This window comes from Neofelis nebulosa, chromosome 1 (genome assembly GCF_028018385.1).
Source record: "Neofelis nebulosa isolate mNeoNeb1 chromosome 1, mNeoNeb1.pri, whole genome shotgun sequence".
Lineage (NCBI taxonomy): Eukaryota > Metazoa > Chordata > Mammalia > Carnivora > Felidae > Neofelis > Neofelis nebulosa.
In genome coordinates, this window is record NC_080782.1 from 26475990 (window position 1) to 26492088 (window position 16099).

Genomic DNA, 16099 nt, shown 5'->3' on the forward strand with positions numbered 1-16099 from the left:
CTTAGATAACCAACCACTGGGGAAAAGGAATAACCAAACATTTCAAAAACTGTTGGACATAGGGTACAAGTTGACATTGCTATCTTAGAACCCAAAGCAGTTTTATGGATCACTGTTACAGTGGGGGCAAGTGGGAGGCCAGGTAATAGAGTCTTGACCCAGGTCTATTTTCTAGCGGGTTAGCTGGGTCTATAGACTGACCAGTGGCCATTTCCCTGGTCCCTAAATTGGTATATGGCAGAACCTCTACATTTGCTCCTGGGCCTGAAAGATAAGAGCACCACAGTGGGAATCCCTGAAGCTCCTTATCCCCTGCCCACTGCCCCAGCCCAGTTAATATTACATCCTCATGGGAAATAGCACAGGCTCATGTTACCCTAAGTGATGTAGGGGGTAGTGGCCCTCATGCATCCCTGTTTAATTCACAGATTTGGCCCCTACAAAATCTAGACTGATCACGGAGGACTACAGAAGATTACCACCACTCAACCAGGTAATATCTTGAACTGCAGCTGTTGTGCCAGATTTGGGCATGTACACAAAGCCTTAGGCACACAGGTAGTGGTTAATGAACACTGATGTGAATGAACACTGAAGAACACTGATGAATGTGTTCCTTTCCATTCCCGAAAGGAGGATTAGAACAGTTTGTATTTCACAGAGGTGGACAATGGTATACATTTATGGTCTGTGAATGCTCTTACCTCGAGCCCCTGCTCTTTCCACATGAAGTGGATGACTAAGTGTTCGGCCCAAAGCTCTGCTCCTTGTGAATACTTCCCTTCACTGACGTGTTTCAGGGCTGCCCCTGAATTGACTACAGCATGGCAGCAGTCCATTTTCAGCCCTGTGCCCCTTCATCAGTTGGTCAGAAGGGGGCTCTACTCCATACTGCTTTGGGTGTGAGCTGAAATAGGGAAACATGATAAACCCACCTAGAATGCATTCCTCTGCATTATATTAATGGATTTCTGTCACCTCAACTTTGTTTAACATTGGTCACCTTAGGTTAATATTGGAGAAACCCAAGCTGCCTGAGGTGGCATACCGTGAATCCAGAATCTTAGGTGAAGTTACCTGTATCAGTCTAGGTTCAACCAGAGAAACAGAACCAATGGGAGATATATATTAAAAGATTTATTCCACAGAATTGGCTTAGGTGATTGTGGGGATGGCAAGGCAAGTCCAAAATTTATAAGGTAGGTTTGCAGGAAAGGCAGGTCAAATTTCTTGAGTAAGAGCCTTATCTGCTATCCACGGGTGGAATTTCTTCCTCATGAAAGACTCAGTTCTACTCTTAAAAACGTTTCAACTGATTTAATCAGGACTATCCAGGTTATCTATAGTTTCCTTCAGTTAAAGTCAACAGGATTGTGGACTTTAATTATATCTACAAAATACCTAGAAACGCCTAGATTAGTGTTTGATTAAATAACTGTAGGACTACAGCTCAACCAAGTTGATGCATAAAAGTGACCATCACAGTACCTACAACATTAAATCCAATCTCATTTAAAAATCAAATCTTGTAATGTATAGCATGGCGACTATAGTGAATATAACTTTATTGCATTTTTGAAAGTTGCTAAGAGAGTAAAGTTCTCATCACAAGAAAAAAATTCTGTAGCTATGTTTGGTGACAGATGTAATCTACACTTAACGGTGGTGATCATTTCCCAGGGTATGCAAATATCTAATCATTATGTTGTACACCTGGAAATAATACATTGTATGTCATTTATACCTCGATCAAAAATCAAATATGAATGTTTTTCATTTCTTTAAAGAAATACTTCATTTTTTTCTTAAGTTTTTATTTAAATTTTAGTTAGTTAACATATAGTATAATATTAGTTTCAGGTATAGAATTTAATGATTCAACACTTCCATACCTCTTTGACATCGGTCATAGCAACACTGCTTACTAAATGTGTCTCCTGAGGCAAGGGAAACAAAAGCAAATATAAACTATTGGAACTTCATCAAAATAATAAGTTTCTTCAGAGCCAATGAAACAATCAACAAAACTAAAATGCAACCTATGGAATGGGAGAAGATTATTTGCAAGTGATATATCTGATAAAGAGTTGGAATCCCAAATATATAAAGAAGTTATAAAACTCAACACCCAAAATAGGGCAGTTAAGGGGCACCTGAGTAGCACAGTCAGTTAAGCGTCCGACTCTTGATCTAGGCTCAGGTCACGATCTCACGGTTTGTGAGTTTAAGTCCCACGTGGGGCTCTGAGCTGATGTTGTGGAGCCTGCTTGGGATTCTGTCTCTACTTCTCTCTTACGCTCCCTGCATGTGCTCTCTCTCTCTTTCTCAAAACAAATACACTTAAAAAAATAAAAAGAAATGGGCAGTTAAGAAATGGGCAGAAGATATAAACAGACATTTTTCCAAAGAAGACATCCAGATGTCCAAGAGACACATGAAAAGATGCTCAACGTCACTCATCATCAGGGAAATGCAAATCAAAACCACAATAAGATAGCACCTCACACCGGTCAGAATGACTAAAATTAACACAGGAAACAACAGATGTTGGCGAGGATGTGGAGAAAGGGGAACCGTCTTACACTGTTGGTGGGAATGCAAACTGGTGCAGTGACTCTGGAAAATAGTATGGAGGTTCCTCAAAAAGTTAAAAATAGAATTACCATACGACCCAGAAATGGCACTACTAGGTATTTATCCAAGAGATTAAAAAAAAAAAAAAGACTTCTTTTTTAAGGGCAGTTTTAAGTTCATAGCAAAATTAAGAGGAAGGTATAGAGGTTTCCCATATTCTTCTGCTTTCATATGTGTATAATTTCCTCCTAATTATCAATAGCTGACACCAGAATGGTACATTTGTTACAAATGATGAACCTACATTGACACATCATAATCACTGAAAGCCCACGGTTGACATTAGGATTCATTCATGGTGTACATTCTATGGGTTTGGACAAATGTATAATGACACATATCCATCATTATGGTATTAAAAAGATGATTTTCACATGCTCTGTGTTCTTTGTACTCATTTCTGTCCACTCCCCAAACTCTGGTAACCATTGATCTTTTACTATTTCCATAGCTTTGTCTTTCCAGAATGTCATATAGTTGGAATCGTACAGTATGCAGCCTTTGCAGATTGATTTCTTTCACTTAGTAATATGCATTTAAGGTTCCTTCATGTCTTTTCATGGCTTGACAGCTCATTTATTTTAGTGCTGAATAATATTCCATTGTCTGATGTGCCACAGTTGATTGATCCATTTACCTACTGAAGGACATCTTGATTGCTTCCAAGTTTTGGCAATTATGAATAAAGCTTCTATAAACATCCATGTGCACGTTTTGTATGGGTATAAGTTTTAAATTTCTTTGGGTAAAAGCCAAGGAACATGACTGCTGGATCATATAGTAAGAGTATGTTTAGTTTTGTAAGAAAAAGCCAAACTACTGTACCATTTTTCATTCCCATCAGCAATGAACGAGCGTTCCTGTTTCTTCACATCCTCATCAGTATTTGGTGTTGTTAGTGTTTCAGATTTTGGTCATTCTGGTAGGTGTGTTGTGGTTGAATTGTTTTTTGACCAGCAAGTTTTTAGATCTTTCCATTACTTTGTGAGTTATTTGGGAACACTTTTGAATAAAGAGTTCACCAATACCACAACAAATAAAACTGAGTGTTACTGGGTACTAGGCAGGGCACTTTGGATTTTACCCGTATTGTGTCCTTAAATACCATGAGATCAGTACTATTGTTGCCCTCTTTCATTTGTGAGGAAAGTGAGGTTTAGGGAAATTGCCTAAATTCATTCAGCTGGAGTTCAGTCTAGGTCTGATTGACTTCAAGTTTCTGGCTTTTTATTTTAGAACAGTTTTAGATTTACAGAAAAGTTACAAAGATATACAGAGAGTTCCTGTATTCCCAGTGCTATGGACTGAATGTTCTGTCCCAGAGTTCATACGTTGAACCCCAGTATGATGATATTGGGAGGTGTGACTCTTGGGAGGTGATTAGGTAATGAGGGTGGACCCCTAATGCATGGGATGAGTGCCCTTGTAAAAGAGAACCCAGAGAGCTCCCTCACCGCTTCCACAATCTGAGAACACAGTGAGAGATCGGCTCTCTACGAAACAGGAAGTGGGCCATCACCAGACGCTGAATCTTCCAGCACCTTGATCTTGGACTTCCAAGCCTCCAGAACTGTGAGAAATAAACGTTTTTGTTCAAGCCACCCAGTCTATGGTATTTTTGTTACAGCAGCCTGAATGGGCTAACATACTCAGTTTCCCCTAATAATAACATCTTATGTAACTATGGTACATTTGCTCAAACTATGAGTTTAATATTGGTACATTACTACTTACTAAGCTCTAGACTTTGTTCAGATTTCACCAGTTTTCCCACTAATGTCCTTTTTGTATCTCAGGATCCAGTCCAAAATACCAAACTGCATTTAGCAAAGCTTATAGTTTTGTGGTACCTGGGTGGCTCAGTCAGTTGAATGTCCGACTTCAGCTCAGGTCATGATCTCACAGTTTGTGAGTTCGAGCCCTGCATCAAACTCTCTGCTGTCAGCACTGAGCCATCTTCAGATCCTCTGTCTCCCTCTCTCTGCCCCTCCCCTGCTCATGTTCTCTGTCTCTCTCAAAAATAAATAAACATTAATAAAAAATTATAATAAAAAAAGCTTATGGTTTTAACCATTTCACTTGGATTGCCCTATAGAGAAGTTTATAAATCTACAAAAAGGTATACAGTTCCATAATCGTTCTATGGGTCTGGGTGGCACAGCTTAATAATGGGACTGTTCAGGTTGAACATTTTTGTTTTCTTTGACTATGTTTGACTGTTCTGATTTTCAGATATACTTTGACTTTGGTATCTGACCTAAAAACTCAGAAACTTTTCCTTAATGCTTTTTGGAATAGGTCTCAGTAACACTTTTTTAGTGTCTTAGTTTTTCAGAGAAACAAGCTCCCTAATAACCATGATAGTGCTACTTAAAACTTTTAAGTCCTCTTGTCCTGATGACTTCCTTCGATATGCCTTTAGTGACCTCTTCCTCTTCCTTTCCATTCCTGTTGCTATCAATTTAGTCCATCCAGGAAAAGACTGTTTCACATCTGGATTATTATAAGAACCCTCAAGGGCTCTTCTAACCTCTAGACTCCCTTCAGTTCCAAACCCATCTTTAATATCATGACCAGACTGACCTTTTAAAATCTTTAGTTTCATCATATTATCCCCCTACCTAGAAAATCCTCAGGCTCTGCTTGATGATTTCGGGAGAAATAATCAGGCTCTAAAATGTTATTAAAACCTTTCTCTATTCTTTTTCCAAACCATAGTCCTATGATTTTTCCAGATGAACCCTTCACCCTAACAAGTCCATTCCTCTGAGTCCATCCAGAACACTGTCACTGACTCAGAGTTCATGCTTATGAGACTACCCTTGTTTGGAATGTCCATTGTCTTCTCTTTTCTGTGTCCAAATATTTTCTATCTTTTAAAGAATGTTCAAGGTTTATCTGATGGCTCTCTAGGATGTATGAAGAATAACTCTCTTCTCTTAGTAATTCAGAACCTCTACTGTTTAAGTTTATCAATGTGTAAAAGTGATGAAGGAAGCCAATTTGTAGTTCTAATTATGACCTTGATGTGTCTTCTCATTTTGTTATTACCACCACCCACCTGTACACAGTCTCTGTCTGGGCAAAATTCTCTTGCCTTGTGCTCCTGGGTACAACTGGAACAAGAACAGAACTTCTAAAGACTTTCTGTAAAACAGAATAAAATGAAAATAAACACCAAATTTCAAGAAGCCACAAATAGCCCAATTTACAAAATATAAATTACTCAATTTACCTTGAGTAGTACTAGTTAGGATTAAGTTCAGATGTATTGGCCAAAAACTCAAACAAAGAATGGCTTAATAATATAGTTTGTTCATTCTTATAAAAGAAGCCTACCAGTCTGTCACTGGGGACTCAGATATTGATTTTTCTTTTCTTTTTTCAGTCATCACTATAAACATTTATTTTATTAACAATTTTTTTTCAATGTCTATTTGTTTTTGAGAGACAGAGAGAGACAGAGTGTGAGTAGGGAAGGGGCAGAAAGAGAGGGAGACACAGAATTCAAAGCAGGCTCCAGGCTCTGAGCTGTCAGCACAGAGCCCAATGTGGGGCTCGAACCCACGAACCGGGAGATCATGACCTGGGCCGAAGTCGGACACCCAACCAACTGAGCCACCCAGACACCCCTAAACATTTATTGACATATATCTAGCCACCATTGTTAAAATCTTTTCTTTTTAAATTTTTTATTTTAATCACCCGGTGCTCATCACAAGTGTACTCCTTAATCCACGTCACCTAAAAATGTGGAATGCTCACAAATTTGTGTGTCATCCTTGTTCAGGGACCACACTAATCTTCTTTGTATCATTCAAATTTTAGTATATGTGCTGCCAAAGCGAGTGCAGATACTGATTTTTCTACTCCACCATCGTTGGCACAAGGACTCCATTCCCAAGGTCATTTCACAGTCTAATATTACTGCTGGAACTCTAGCCATCATGTACATATTCCAGGGAGGAAGAAGAGAAAAGACCAAGGAGCTCAGTATGCCCCCCCTTTAAGAGTCTTCCTGAAGATTTTACCCAACAATTAATTTCCACTTACATTTGATTAGTCATATTTATTATTATTTTATTATTTTTTATCCTTTTGGGTTTTTGATTTTATCTTTAAAAAATGCTTATTTATTTTTTGAGAGAGAGCGAGCGAGAGACAGAGAGAGACCATGAATGGGGGAAGGGTATAGAGAGATGGCGACAGAGGATTGGAAGCCGGTTCTGCACTGACAGCAGTGAGCCTAACGTGTGGCTCGAACTCACGAACTGTGAGATCATGACCCTAGGCAAATTCAGATGCTCAACCAACAGCCACCCAGGCGCTCCTCAAGTTTTTATTTAAATTACAGTTTATTAACCTACAGTGTAATCTTAGTTTCAGGTGTAGAATTTAGTGATTCATCCATCATTTAATAAAACACTCAGGGCTCATCACAAGTGCCTTCCTTAATATTCATTACCCATTTAGTCCACCCATCTGTCCACCTCCCCTCCAGTAACTCTCAGTTTGCTCTCTGTAGTTAAAAGTCTGTTTTTGGGGAGCCTGGGTGGCTCAGTCAGTTAAGTGTCCAACTTCAGCTCAGGTCATGATCTCACAGTCCATGAGTTCGAGCCCCACGTCCGGCTCTGTGCTGACAGCTCAGAGCCTGGAGCCTGCTTCAGATTCTGTGTCTCCCTCTCTCTCTGCCCCTCCCCTGCTCATGCTCTGTCTCTCTCTGTCTCAAAAATAAATAAAAACATTTAAAAAAAGTCTGTTTTCTGGTTTGCGTCTTTTTTCTTTCCCCTATGTTTATATGTTTTGTTAGTTAAATTCCATATATGAGTGAAATGATATGGTATTTCTCTTTCTCTGACTGACTTATATCACTTAACATAATGCTCTCTCGCTCCATCCACATTGTTGCAAATGGCAAGATTTCATTCTTTTTGATGGCTGAGTAATATTCCATTATATGTACCACATCTTCTTAATCCATTCATCAGTCGATGGGCATTTGGGCTCTTTCCATAATTTGGCTATTGTAGATAATGCTGCTATAAACATTGGGGTGCATGTATCCCTCCAAATCAGTATTTTTGTATCCTTTGGGTGAATACTTAATAGTGCAACTGCTGGATAGTAGGGTAGTTCTATTTTTATCTTTTTCAGGAAACTCCATACTGTTTTCCAGAGTGTGATTGGCCATATTTAGTTTCACACTGCCATACTTAGTTTTGAGGGAGGCTGATCAATATAGTTTTTCATTAGAGAAGATCGTTGCCTTGAATAAAATGGGGTTATGCTAATAAGCACAAAGGGAAGAATGGGTATTGGGTGGACAATTAGCCCTCTCTACCACACATTGCTTCTATGGCTGAGAATCTCTGTTCAGAAGATGTCCTTGCGCTACAAAGCTCGAAGTCACATTGTCTCTTTTGTACTTTGAACTTCTCCCCAGTCTCCATGTAGGGGTGTTGTCTTAGAACCCATTATGTCAGCATTTCCTCAATCTCCTGGGCTGGCTCACCCCAGAAGAGCCAAATATTTCTCTAGGTTTGTCTTTCTTGGTTTCAGTTTTTGGCCAGTGAGTCCCACCTCTTTCTAGGTGACTCTCATGAAAACACAAGTTTAGTGTACTATGTTGTGGAACTGTCCTCTAGGATAGTAAACTGTAATTTTAATGGCTCCCAATAAAGCATGGATCTGGTACTTACCCCCTATGTGATGCCTTTCCACGTTGATTTTGGATTTGGCCATGTGACACACTTTGGTCAGTGAGACATCAACAAATGTCAAGTCAGAGACCTGATATGTGCTCTTGCACTGAGGCTTGCCTACTTTTATCAGCTCTGTGTAAGAAATGCAGGCCATCTTGTCAGAGACGCTGCATGGATAAGAATGGAGACATTCCAGCTGGCAGCCCCAGTTGATCTCCAGGCATGTGAGTGAGGCCCTCTTGGATCTTCCAGCCCCAGATAAGCTGCCAGATGATTATAGTCACGGGAGTAATTCTAGACAAAATACCAGAAGAACCACCCGGTTGAGCTCACGTACAGGATCATGAGTAAATAAATGGGTGCTGTTTTAAGCCATTAAGTTTTGAGGTGGTCTTTTATGCAGAAAGAAACCTGAGCCATCTTGGATATTGCTCAGAGATGTTGTGGCTTGGGCTAGGGTTGTGGATGGGTCATACCTGCTAACCACAAGGCTGTGGTTTCAGGAACATATGCTCTAGTAAGCACTTGTTCTCGTCATTCAACATCCTTTCTCCCTCTTTTGGTAACAATACTGGGGTTTTACTTGGGGCCATCAGTTATTCAGTTCTCACATGTGATTGCTTTGGCCACGGTGTTTGGACAGGAAGAGGTAGGTGATCTAATCCAGACAATTAAAAGTCAGGTTTAGGATTTGTTCAAATTCTCTTTTCATCTAGAAGACAGACTCTGCCGTTATGTAGGGTCTGAGGAAACTGGTTCAGCCCTCTTTTTTGGTAATGAAGACACACTAAACAGGCATTAGGAAGTTTTGCTCTAAAGACGTTCCTAAAGGAAACCCTCGTGTAGAGCTTGTGGGGACGTAAACTGATGCTGCCATACTGCAGAGTAATCTGGCCATAATAAATACAAACACATACACCTCTGACCCAGCAACAAATGCCCTAGGGAAACTCTCTAGGGGACACAGATGACCATCTTCATCAGAGCAGTTTCTGGCAGCAGAGAATTAACACTAGTTGAAAGCTAGGAGGATGAACAAGTGAAATATTGTGGAATACTATGCAACATTCAAAAGTAATAATGTAGTTCAGCACCATGGCTGGCTGGAAGATCTTGGCACTCATCTCCCCCACAAAAACAAACAAAAATCCCAGTAAGTAAACAACTACAAACTGGTGAAAACAGCTCTGGGGAAGCTCTGGACTACAATGAAGGAGCAGTAGAACTCTGCAGAGCTAAGAAACTGAGGATGGCTGCATAGAAAAGAGTAGGGGGGCGCCTGGGTGGCGCAGTCGGTTAAGCGTCCGACTTCAGCCAGGTCACGATCTCGCGGTCCGTGAGTTCGAGCCCCGCGTCGGGCTCTGGGCTGATGGCTCGGAGCCTGGAGCCTGTTTCCGATTCTGTGTCTCCCTCTCTCTCTGCCCCTCCCCCGTTCATGCTCTGTCTCTCTCTGTCCCAAAAATAAATAAAAAACGTTGAAAAAAAATTTTAAAGAAAAGAGTAGGAAACATTTTACCTGTGTCATCCCCTCCCCCTGTCCAAAACAACTCAGCTCCAAGAAGGATCCCCTTGGAGGGATTTTACCCCATGGAGGAAAAAGAGAGCAGAACCCTAGTAAGCCTCACTGCCCTTGCAGCCTTTGCTATTGAGGACACCTGCAGTCCTCACCAATACAGAAACCATCTGATGGAGCTGCCCAGACTCCCCACTGGTCCCCACTGCTATGCTTCTTCCCCATGGCTGGAGCTGTCACTGCACTGACATAATAAGGGCTATTATATGACAAACCCACAGCTAATATTATACTCAATGGTGCAAAGTGAAAAGCCTTTCCTTTAAGATTAGGAAAGGTAAAAGGATGTCCATTCTCACCACTTCTATTTACCATAATATTGGAAGTCCTAGCCATGGAAATTAGGCAAGGAAAAGAAATGAAAGACATCTAAATTGGAAAGGAAGAAGTAATAGTATCTCTTTTGCAGATCAGATGATCCTATATAAAGAAAACCCTGAGAACTCCACTAAAAAACTATTAGAACTAACAAATGAATTCAGTAAAGTTGCAGGATATGTAATCAACATAAAAATCAGTTATAGGTATCTATACGCTAACAATGAAGTATCTGAAAGAGAAAGAAAGGAATCCCATTTATGGTGGCATAAAGAACAATAAAATACTTAGGAATAAAGTTAACCAGACAAGTGAAAGACCTGTGCACTGAAAACTATAAGACAAATTGAAGAAGACACAAATAAATGGAAGAGATACCCCATGCACTTGGATTATACGAATATTGTTAAAATGTTCACACTACTGAAAGCAATCTACAGATTCAATGCCATCCGTATTAAAATTCCAATGGAATTTTTCAAAGAACAAATACTATCCTAAACTGTTTATGGAACCCTAAAAGACCCCAAGTAGCCAAAACAATACTGAGAAAGAAGAACAAAGCTGAAGTATCACACTTCCTGATTTCAAACTATATTACAAAACTATAGTCAAAACAGTATGGTTTTGGTATAAGAACAGGCACACAAACCAGTGGTCGGAGCTGAGAGCCCAGAAGACCCATGCATATATAGTCAACTAATCTTTGACAAGGGCAACAAGAATGCACAATGGGGAAAGGGTACTCTCTTTAATATGATATTGGGAAAACTGCATATCTACATGCGAAGGAATGAAATTGAACCTGTATCTTACACCACTCACAAAAAATTAAGTTGAAATGAATTAAAGACTTACATGTAAGACCTGAAATCATAAAAATTATAGACAAAATCAGGGAAGAAGCTCTTTGACATTGGTCTTGGTAATGATTCCTTGGATAAGACACCAAAAGCACAGGTGACAAAAGCTGAAAGAAACAAGTGGGGCACATTAAACTAAAGAACTTCTATACAGCCGAAGAAACCATCAGGAAATTGAAAAGGCAGCCTATGGAAGGGGAGAAAATATCTGTAAACCATATGTCTCTCTCTTTCAAAATAAATAAACTTAAAAAAAATAATAGAGTACTGTATACTTGAGTACTTGCTGAGAGTAGATTTTAAGCATTCTCACCAAACACACAAAAAGAGTTAACTATATGAGGTGATGTATGTACTAATTACCTTGACCTTGGTAACTATTCCACAATATATATGTCTATCTCATCATGGCGTTGTACAATGTAAATAAGTGCACTTATGTTTGGGAATTATTCCTTAATAAAGTTAGGAAAAAAAGAGATCACCAGTTTTAAAAATTAAACAAAATTAAACAAAACAAATTAAGGATGTAAAATTTTCACCTAATAGTTAAGATCTATCCATGTCATTCTCTGTGAAAATGAGAAATAGGACAATACAATTTCTATTTTGGAATAACACATGCATGCATGAGAAACACTCTTTTTCAAGAATATAGATGTATCAATGGCATATATTAAACACAGAAAGATGATCCCATGGAGTAAAAGGAATGTGAAGAGAGCAATGAAGGAGAGAAATTAAGAAACTTTCAGATCGATATGTGCCAGATTGAATGTGCCAGGAATTGAGGTTGTGATTAATTAAAAAATTTGTACTTGAGGTTTAAAAAACCCCATAATGATTTATTACAACATGAATGATTTGCAATTTGAGACAATTCATACATGTAATATACACTTGAATATGAGAAAGTGCCCACGTAGAAAGTCTTCTCCATGTCATACTTTGAGACTTCCAAGAGTCTGCAACGCAATGGATTCTGTTTAAAATAATCTTTACTATTTCCCCCAGGCAGTTAGTAAAGGAAAAAGAGAATATGGGCTGACAAGAGAATATTTTTGTAGGATGGATGAAGAGGAAAGAAGAACATTTAATGCCAAAGGAGTTGTCAACAATTGAAAAGTAACAATGTCAGCTTGAAGAAACAATTTTCTCCACTAGTGTCAGGGCGAAATTTGATGTCACAACATGATCACCAAAAGTATGAGAGGGCAAATGTCAAGAATTTTCCTGATGTTTTCTTCATGGCATTCTATTCTATTTTAGTCTTATGTATCAGCTATCCAAGATTTAATACCTAGTGGAATGTACTTGCTGGAAAGAAATAAAAAATTGCATCTCACGGCATTGCGCATTAGTGTGACAGAAATGTTCCTCATCGACCTTAAATTCCTGTTCATAGCATTACAAAAGATAATGAGCTGATTTCTTTTAGGGTACTGCATTTTTCTCACTGGCAAGAAAATAATCAAGAATTGAGCACGAGTGATGAGATGCTGGTGTATCAGTGTGTTGAGACCTCTTAAAATTGATATTTAGGATTTGTAGCTTATAAGATTATTTGTATACTCAGAAATCCAATATGGTCATATCTGAATGTTCTGAAAATTATGAATTTAGAAGTTTATATATGTATGAGTTTGTATCTATGAGCGAATTTCTCTTTGAATTATCTCTTTTTTCATTACTTTACTATTTCTCTTCTAAATTCTGTTTTATGGGAAATTTGTATTCTTTGGATTTATTAATGGTGCGGGATTAAAGAAAAAAATCGCAGCCCTCGTGCAGTTTATATTCTAATAGGTTAATGCTTGTTAATTTAGAGTACAAACTGTTCGATACTGTAATGTAATAACACCAGGAAAATTATATTTATGTTTTTGAAATTTGATATAATTTTGTCCTTATAACGTTTCTCCTAAACATAGCATATTCGGCATTATAATGTGATTGCTAGTGCATAGATTTAAGTATAACTTGGGTCAAATCATATCCCCAAATAAAACAAATGACTGTCTGATATGATAGGTTTAAGCTATAGAACACCATTATCCTTGATACACTATAGGGATTTTGAAAGGTTTGCTGAATTGGACAAGAGCATTAAGCCCTGGGCCTGATACTTTTATTACCTGGGTTTTTAGTACATTAGGATACCATTCTATTCTTTTCTCATTATTTATTATAATGTACACAATCTATAAGTACGTTCCTTGCAGCACAATCCCCTTTGTACTTCCATGTAATCTTTCTATTGCTTCCCCATCCTCAAAGTCCTGCCCCTTTGAGCAGCTGCTTCAATTTTTTTCTCTTTTTAAAGAAATCACTCTGTGATGTATCCCTGTCTCCCTTGTTCCTGTTAGTTCTCTGAGGTTGGAGGCAGCCTGGATTTCTGGAGGCTTTTAGATGTTAAGGGCAGCTGTGGGTGGCAAACATCAGCGCCTGCTCTCTTTGCTCCACTGTGCAGAAGGAAGAATATTGAACTAGCTCTTGTCTCAAGCTTACCAGGAAATATCTGAGGTTGGACATCCAGGGCCAATATCACAGTGATTGCCAAAAGTGTTTCCCCCTAGGGAAGCCACTGTCACCAAATAAACATTATTAAGTGAGGTCTGTTGTGATGAGGCAATAGATAGTTCTAAGCAAGTTACACATAAGCCACACCATTTGGGGTTTTGAATTAATTCCTTCATTCCATAAACATTTATTGAACACTTACTTGGTGTAGTACTTTTTAAAAAAAAAATTTTTTTTTAATGTTTATTTATTTTTGAGACAGAGAGAGACAGAGCATGAACGGGGGAGGGTCAGAGAGAGAGGGAGACACAGAATCCGAAGCAGGCTCCAGGCTCTGAGCCATCAGCACAGAGCCTGACGCGGGGCTTGACCTCACGAACCGCGAGATCATGACCTGAGCCGAAGTTGGACGCTTAACCGACTGAGCCACCCAGGCGCCCCTGGTGTAGTACTTTTACCAGGCATTGAAAGGAATTTAATAATGAGAGCTGCCATTTATTAATTTCCTCCTGCATACAAAGGGCTGCATCTATTTTTTCTGATCCTTACTCCTACAACTCTATCTACCTATAGATATATTGTTTATATATAAAAATATGTTTATAAATATATATAAATACGTATATATTTACAGTATATATACTACAACAATATATATAATATATATATTATATATATTTTTTATTTTATTTTATTATATTTATTTAATATAATATATATTATTATTTATATATAATATATATTATTATATAATATATATTATATATTATATATATATAATATATATATTAAATATATATAATATTTATTATATATTTTATTATATACATATTTATTTATTTTGGGGGGGGAGGGACAGAGAGAAAGGGGGCGAGAGACTCCCAAGCAGGCTCCGCACTGTCAGCACAGAGCCTGAGGTGGGGCTCGATCTCACTATTTTGAGATCATGACCTGAGCTGAGATCAAGAGTCCAATGGTTAATGGACTGAGCCACCCAGGGACCCCAACACCAGAACAATATTATTTTCTCCATTTTAGAAGCAAGAAAATTGAGGCAAGTGGGAAACTAGCCAAGGAGGTGAGGTGATAGCCTACTGACGTGCTGTGAGGGTTCTACGCATGTGCTGGCTTCCCAGGACGCCACTCTGAAGCCTGGATCCCAGCCCTGATGTGCCTCCCTGGAAATGGAAGTAAAACTGAGTGTGCTCATAACCCTGAGGAGCACGGTGGAAGCTCAGACGGGAGAGGTGGATGTTGCTGAGGTTTGTGGCTGTTAGTAAAGGCTTAAAGGAATAGCACAATCCAAGAGAGGAGGACCCAATGGCTGTGGATTTTGCCCTAAGGACATTTTTCCAAATTTCCACTTTATATTTTTATGTGCTTTCACAAATCCTTTCTGGAATAATTCAATGCAATGTACAAGTAATTATACCAACAGAATATAGTCAGTATTGGTATGCATGAAGCTGAGGCATATACACTGTTTTTTGTGAATGAGATACTCTACATTAAATAATTTACCTCTAAATCAATGATAGGAGAATTCTTCATGTGGCTGGCAAATCCTAGGAAACATGTCAGTACTCAGGTTAAATCAGACCAGTTGTATGTTTTTCAGAAGTCTTTCTAACGTCACTTTGTCTCAGGACATCTTCAAAGAAGTGAAAACAGAATGTAGTTAATGGAAGCCTGTAGTTAATGGAAACCTGACAGTAATTTAGAAACAAATCTGACCATAAGGAAGAAAATCTGTTAGAGCTGTGTTTTCAAAAGAATCCCTCAAGGCCACCTTTCACTGCAGTTTCTGATGAAATTGAATCATAAATTTAAATAGAAAAAATATGTAATTGCTATTATTTATAGTGCTGGAAAAAATCCTAGATTTGTATAATAGAAGAAAAAGGGTCAATCAATGAATAGGGTCCCTGCTAAAGAAAGCTAAAACCCAGAGGCAAAGTTTTAATTTAATTTTTTGGCATTCACTGATTTCCCTCCCATGTCTTGAATGGTTTCCTCTAAAACATCAAATATATGTTAAAAATAAAACCTCAATACAATACTCATTAAATTACAGAAATGTTGTGAATTGTGTGTAATATTCTTTCATCTTTTCTGCCTCTAGGGGGAAGTGTGTTTTCAACAATTCTGTCCCCAGAAGGTATTTTCTTTGTGGGCTGAAGGCTTCACAGGAATATTCTTTAATGTGACCTCAGGGCTGGCTTCACAAGGGAGATGTTCTCTGCGAAAATCTGGAAGGGCTCTTGCTTTAGAGATTGCCATGGGGATTGTGAGGGAGAAGATCATACAGACGATTAAAACTGGTGGAGAAAATTTCCTTATAGCATTTCTAACACATTTCAAAGAATTACATGTTGAGGTTCCTTAGATAATGCTGTCTTTCCTGGTGGTAGAGGAATTAACATATAGACACTGCTTTCATTTCAAAGAGCTGGCAACCAAACAATTGAATATAGAAAACTGGCCACTTT

At 38.5% G+C, this 16099-nt stretch overlaps 1 long non-coding RNA gene and 1 other non-coding gene across 2 annotated transcripts; both read right to left on the bottom strand.

The window, feature by feature from the left end:
• Positions 1–6380: 6380 nt before the first annotated feature.
• On the bottom strand, positions 6381–6486 carry LOC131489514 (U6 spliceosomal RNA). The gene has a single exon (XR_009250616.1). It is a non-coding gene; the product is annotated as a U6 spliceosomal RNA (small nuclear RNA).
• A 2154-nt stretch (positions 6487–8640) lies between these two features.
• LOC131509245 (uncharacterized) lies at positions 8641–15256 on the bottom strand. Its single transcript, XR_009260398.1, has 3 exons — positions 15132–15256; positions 11086–11197; positions 8641–8994 (listed from the first exon to the last, which is right to left on the bottom strand). It is a non-coding gene; the product is annotated as an uncharacterized LOC131509245 (long non-coding RNA).
• Positions 15257–16099: the final 843 nt, after the last annotated feature.